A 7,407-nucleotide genomic window follows, 5' to 3' on the forward strand; every position below is an offset into this window, starting at 1 on the left:
TACTTTCTGTAGTTTCTATGACACAGAGATATCTCTTGTTGTTATCTTGACACAAAAGGCCATAATTTGAGTGCAAGAAATAACAAATATCTAATTTTCATAGTTCTGCAGATTGGAGTAAAGATCTGTGTGGCCACCATTTTTGTTTCTGGTGCATTCTCTGGATTCCAGACAACTTTGTCTCAACAAAACACCTAGTGTCTTGTACATCTAAAAAGGTACTAATCTTACCACAGGCCCCACAGTTATTGCCGCACTTAAACATAATTGTCTTCCAAAGGATTCCTTTCCAAATACCATTGTTTTGAGAATAATCTCTTTTACAAAGGAGCTGTGATATTACAAAAATATTCATTCCATAACAAATTACTTTCAAACTGTTTCCTTGTATGAATTTGGCTATTCTAGCTCTTATACAAGCCAAATTTGTCTTCTGGATTTGTACCTCCCCCCTCTCCATCTTAGAAGAAGGAGGAATTTTGGAATTACAAGTAAATAAGATGAAAATTTGAAACTGACAACTCTGGTATAAACTATTCTGATCATAACATATTTTGGATTCTGGTAAGCAAAGAACTCCATGTAATATGTGTCAACACACAAGAAGAGTCCGTGAATAAATCATGTATTTTTCCAAAGATGTGTTGTGACTACTACCCTACTAGGAAAATACAGTCTCTATTGTACACAGTGCTAAAGTATGTAAAGTACTTTCAGGTGTACATAAGTTCTACTTTCAGAGTGCACATCACTTTTCAAAAGTCAAGTTAATTATTTCAGAGTACCAAAAAATTTTTAAAGATGTGAGGTTCAAAAATAATCCACCACAGGTTCAAAAAGAATAAGGAATAAATACAGATAGATTTATGTATATGTGTATATGTGATCGCATTGACCTTGCAGTACTATATTTATTTTCATGGGAGGGATGCTGCAAGGATGATAAAATGAATAGCTCTCTGGTGGTGAGTCTTCAAGATCCAGCCACAGAATCAGATCAAAGGATAGTCAGTCTACTCCCAGGCAATGACTAGGCTTAGAATGAATACCAGAGTCATCCTTGCAGAGCTATTGAATGGACCACTATTGCAATTTCAAGGTTCCCTTTAGCCTATTCCTGTTCCTTTACTCTTAAAGATTTTTACCCTAAAGCATCCATCTTAGTATAAGTTACTTAATGGATCAGATTAATAATGTATGCGTGTTGTTATTCACACCCACTTACAGGTTCCTTCCTGTATGTTTATAGTAAGATACAATTATATTTTTCCATTTCCATTTCCATTTCCATAGAAACTCACATTTTTAAAATTCCTCTGAGAGATTATCAATGTTTTCCTCATTTGTTAATAAATTCTGAAGTCACATGCTACATGCTACACATTTTATATGATGATATGTCTATGAACATAGACATTTCAATAAAAAACTATGATTTTGTAACTGTAATATGTTGAATAAGCCCAGAAATAAACAAAGATTATTAATTCCCAATAGGGTCTTTGAGAGAACATGTCAAGATATCATATAATTCTATATTTCTATAATGTCACAATCTCTGTGAGTTCTTGTCCTGCTGCGTCTTTAAAACACTCTTGCCTTAATTATACTCCACCTGTAGCTCTGACACTCATTCCTAGGAGTGTACATTTGTAAAGGTAGGGAAAATGAAGTATAATTCATATAATTCCAGTAGCCTTCCTAAAGGGGGGTGTGTCTAAAAAGAACAAAACTTCACTGATGCTTGTTGATTGCTAAAGTTTCAATAAAGTTTTAATTACATAAAGTAAGGTTGCTATCATTAGGTGTTTTGTTGATGCCACTACAAGAAAAAAATGTGTGTTTTCTTTCCCTTGTAGTTCACTAAGAATTAAATTATGTCTGCATGTTTACAGTTGATAGCTTTTCAAATAGACTCGGTTAGAAAAAGATTGAATGGATAGATAATGGTATTATGGGAACTGCGATGCTCTCCTATCATGCATTATTCTGAAGTCTGCTTAACTTTCTTGGTTGGTTTACAGAGGCTAATATGATTGGGACCATGTAAATTAGAAGGAAGACATTTACAATTTTTTTTGAGAAAGAAAGAACATACTTTAAATCTAGTAGAGTTTTCATCTACTCTCATCTTGGACTTCAAATCGTTCTTCAAATATTAAAATGTAAAGATTGTGTGAAACAGAGATTTCATTTCCCTTTAATTTCTTATTTTTTAAAGTTATTGATGCAAAACATGTGAGCAAGCCAATCATGGAATAAACACCAAAAGGCCTAAGGGAAATGAGCTCACCCATTTACTTACTCACTTTTGGAGCCATAAGTAGCTGAATATTCTCAGACAAGGGCTGCCAGACAGACATGTTCTCTTGAAGTTCATGGACTGGAAGACTCCAAAGAAGCTAAAACTGTTAGAAAATATAAAGTAGACATCTAATAGCTTATGTACAAGTTAAAGTTAAAAAGAAACAAAACAAATGTTTCAGTCTGTTAAACATTAGACTCACTCAAATACCTAAAGTTCTGGAGAATTACATCAAGATAACCAGAATGTGCTGAGCAAACATGGTGAATGTCTGCCTCTCCTTTACAGCTGAAATACAGAGCCAAGTACCATTTAATGCTTCTGTGGTTTGAATTTTACCCATGCCATTCACCAATATATTGAAGATGTGATAGTATTTGGGACAGATCATTTTGAAGATGGTTAGGGTTAATCAGGGTCATAAGAGTGACAACTGGCACAGTGTATTAAAACCCTGAAGGAAGGAACAGGAGAAACAATGCTTGATCCTCACAATATGCTCACCTCCCCCCAACTTTCTTCTCTCCTCTGCTTCCATTTCCTCACCCTCCCTTCTCCCCTCTCCTTTTTCTTCTCCTCTGCCTTCCCTTCCTCTTCTTTCTCCCCCCTCTCTCTGTCTCTGTCTCTGTCTTTCTCCCTGTCTCTGTCTCTCTGTCTCTCTCTCTCTGTCTCTGTGTGTGTGTGTGTGTGTGTGTGTGTGTGTCTGTGTCTGTGTCTGTGTCTGTGTCTGTGTCTGTCTCTCCTCTCTGTCTCTCTCCAGGATTAAAGGAAGTAATACTCAGTCCTGTGAGGATACAGCAAGGAATCTAATCATTTAAAGCCAGTAAGAGATCTAGTCATAACCAAATGGAGTTTCCAAAAGTATTAGAAATGACATCTGTTGTTTAAGTCACTGAAATCTATGGTATAACATGGCCCCAGGTCCCAGGTTAGTCCCAAGAAGGTCCCTGGGCTCTAACAGCAAGTTTATACTAAATATTCCCCAGGTTTTGCTTTATATATTAGTTGCTGTCGCCCAGATTGCTATTTATGGATAATGTCCTATGTGGCTCTACACTTGCCAGTGTCTTACTGATATCTGTAGACCTCACATAAAAGGTTAATCATGAGGGAATTATGCCACATCCAACGTTAGTATAATTGGCTATTTGGGTGAAAATAACCTATAGGTTTGTATATTTCAATGCCTGGTCACCTGTTTAATAACATTTCAAGGACTACTAAGTGTAGCCTTGTTTGAGTAAGTGTAGCCTTTTTAGAGGTGGTGGTTTACCAGAGGTGGACTTTGAGGTTTCAAAAGCCCATGTCATGCCCAGTCTCTCTCTCTTGGCCTGCAGATCAAGATGTAGCTCTCAGCTACTATTCTCATAGTATCTGTACTGCCAAGTCCCCGCCATGATAAAAATGGACTAAGCCTCTAAAATTGCAAACAATCCCCATTTTAATTTTCTCTTTTAAAAAAATATGAGCCGGGCGTTGGTGGCACACACCTTTAATCCCAGCACTCTTGAGGCAGAGGCAGGCGGATCTCTGTGAGTTCATGACCAGCCTAGTGTACAGAGCTAGGTCCAGAATAGCCTACAAAACAATACAGAGAAACCCTGTCTCAAAAAACCAAAAAAATATAGAAATGGAAAGAAGGCTTTTTACAATAATTCCTAATCTAGGAGATGTATATTTCCCTTGGTTTGTCTATTTATATTTCTCTTTCCATACCTAAGCTAAGAAAACTATTTGATAAACATCATAAAAGGGGAATCAGTAAGTTCAAGACTTTTTGGTGACAGCCTTGATTCAATATTTAATGTATCAAGTTGGCCAAATCATTGTGTTAATTGAAACACAATTAGATTGCTGGCCTACCTGAGGTGTGGATGACTCAGGTTGTTTCTTGAATATTCCCTTCCAACTTATCTTCCATATTTTACCAAGACAACAGTAAACATCCTTAACTCCTTGCTTTAGCTTTAAGTCCAGAGCACAATTGTGCTTGCTTCCTCTTTGGAGAGCTCAGAAAGATTCTCAAGATGATTTATAGTCTCCAAAGAGATTACATGTCTAATCAAAGTCTATTTCTGTGGCCCCCAGGCCCCTAGGCTCTGACGGACTTTATTTGAATTACACACTTTTCTTGGATCCCTGAAATCACATTGAAAAAGGGGAGGGGATTTCAGTATGAAAAAAATGTTTAGTAGTTCATGATAAGTGCAGAAGTGTTTAATCTTGAACTAATATTTTCCACAGTCTAGTGGCTTTTGTTATCTCTTAACATGTATGTTTTTAGCTCTATCTCTACAAAGAGACTTCCATTTTTCCAACAGTGACCATGTCATGGATTCCTGAATTTATGACCTGTAAGTAATATTCAGTTCTGTTCATCAAATACACAAGGAGTTCCTGAAGTGATTCTTAGACAGAAGAGAGGTATCCTACCAGGGTTATTATTGCTGTGAAACACCATGACCAAAATAAACTTAAGGAAGAGAGGACTTATTCTGTTTATACTTCTATGTAACAGTCCATCCTTGAGGGAAGTAAAGACAGGAATTCAAATTGGGCAGGAAATCAAAAACAGGATTTGATGCAGAGGCCATGGAGGAGTAATGCTTACTAACTTGCTCCTCGTGGCTTGATCAACTTGCTTTCTTGTAGAATTCAGGACCACCAGCCCAGGGTGAACCTACCCATACCAATCACTAATTATGAAAATGCCTTACAGGCTTTCCCATAGCCTGACATTATAGAGGCATTTTATCAATTGAGGGTCTCTCCTGTAAATGATTCTAGCTTGTGACAAGGTGACATAAAAACTAGTCAAGACAGAGTATTATCTAAAACTTCCTATTGGATTCTTCTGGACACAAATAATAAAAAGTTACCAAGAAGAGAGGATGTCTAGTGGGTTCTCTTAGGGTTTGCCTCAAGTACTGTTTCTTGCTCATTATCCTTCCTTCTAGTGTCTAAAATAATCTGTGCCTATGAAATATTTGGCATACAATGCACAGGAAAAAACAGCATAGTTCTATTAGGAAATAGCTAAGATGGATAATCAGATACTTGATAGAAACAACCTAATGAAAATATTAAAAATTGTGCAGGATATATAAAAAATTGAGATAGATAAAGTCTTAGGTGAGAGAGAGGAGGCTTGAAAGATGGCTCAGAGGTTAACAGCATTCTCTGCTATCCCAGAGAACATGGGTTCAAGTCTCAGCATTCAAATGGTGGCACATATCAATAAGTAACTTCAATTCCAGAGAATCCTGTGGTGATATTTTGTTTGTGCTTTAGCAAACAAAGCTTTCCTGAATATCCCAGTACAGAGCTAGCCACTAGATAGTCATAGAGACTAGGGAGTGGTGGCACACACCTTTAATCCCAGCACTGAGGAGGCAGAGGCAGACAGATTTCTGTGAGTTCAATGCCACTGAGGCTATAGGAGATTGATCTAGTGTAAAAGAGAAACAAAACTCATACATTTGATCTCAGAACTTAGAATCACAGGCTTTTAATCACAGCACTAGGGAGATCGAGATGGGAGTGATATGGCTGGGTGGAGAGAGTAGTATAAGTGGGGAGGAGACAGAAGCTCATGACATTCACCCTGGGGATTCATAGGGACAGGGTCACACATTCAGTCTGAGGGTTCTGCAGAGCTAGGAACTAGTGAATAGCTGCTCTGCATCTCTGACATTTCAGCATTAACCCCTCCGTTTAACTCTCAGTTTTTGAATTAATATCAATGAGAATTCATGCTACACGATCCAATACCCTCTTTTGGCATCCCTGAACATGACATGCACAGAATAAGAGACATACCCATGGGCAACCCTCCCATATAGAAATTAACATTTTAATTAAAAAACAAGCCTAATCTTTGTGAGATAAAGGAGAAATATTTCCATCTTTGAATTATATGGTGTCTGAGGCAGATTTGAAATAAAAAATGTTTAACATGTCCGTAATTAACAAATTAAATAAAAATATCTAATAATGAAGACAAATATTAAAAAATTAATAATAATAATAATCCTTTGGTTTGGTGAAAATCAAAAAATAAAGGTAGGAAATCCAGAGAATCACCAGGTCATACTTTAAAGACCTGTACTCTTCAAAATTGGAAAATTTAAAGGAAACGAATGATTTTCTGAATAGATGTCACTTACCAAAATTAAATCAAGAATAGATAAACAATTTAAATACACCTATAACCCTTAAAGAAATAGAAGCAGCCATCAAAAACTTCCAACTAAAAAAAGTTCATGGCAGCATGGTTTCAGTGCAGAATTCTATCAGAAATTCAAAGAAGAGCTAATCCCAATACTCTTCAAATTGTTCCACAAAATAGAAACAGAAGGATAAATGCCAAACTCTTTTTATGAGGCTACAATCACCTTAGTATCCAAAGCAAACAAAGATATAACTAAGATAGGGAACTACAGACCAGCCTCCCTCATGAACGTTGATGTAAAATTATTCAACAAAATACTGGTAAATCTGGGAAGCAACCCAGATGCCCCTAAGCTGAAGAGTGGATAGTGAAAACATTGTATATTTACACAATAGAGTACTACTCAGAAGTGTGAAGAGAAGCCTTCCCACCAGCCTGGTTCCAGAGCTGCATCAGTCCCAAATTAACACACAGGAGGCTATAATAATTATGAAGCTGTTGGCCTTGCTTGTTTCTTACTGGCTAGCTCTGACTTAAGTATTTACCCCATAATTGTTAATCTAAGTATTTCTCTTACCAGAGAATAGTTCTGAACTTCTTAACCATATAGCAGCTACATCTTGACTCCCTGTGTTTCTCCTCCTAGAGTTCTCCTGGACTCCTAGCCCTGGTATACAAATTGACTTTGGAAGCCCGTTTCACATGCAGGGATACTGTCTCAGCCTGGACACATAGGGGAGGGCTTTGCTGTGCCAGGCATACTATGACAGACTTTGAAGATTCCCAGTGGAGGGCCTCACCCTCCCTGGAGAGCAGAGGGGAATATGGTGGGGTGTTGGAGGCTTGGTGGGAGGTGGGAGAAGAGAGGATGATGAGAGAGCTGGGATTGACATGCCAAGCAAGCTTGTTTCTAATTTAAATAAAATAATAA

Source organism: Mesocricetus auratus, unplaced genomic scaffold (assembly GCF_017639785.1).
Source record: "Mesocricetus auratus isolate SY011 unplaced genomic scaffold, BCM_Maur_2.0 Super-Scaffold_100013, whole genome shotgun sequence".
Classification (NCBI taxonomy): domain Eukaryota; kingdom Metazoa; phylum Chordata; class Mammalia; order Rodentia; family Cricetidae; genus Mesocricetus; species Mesocricetus auratus.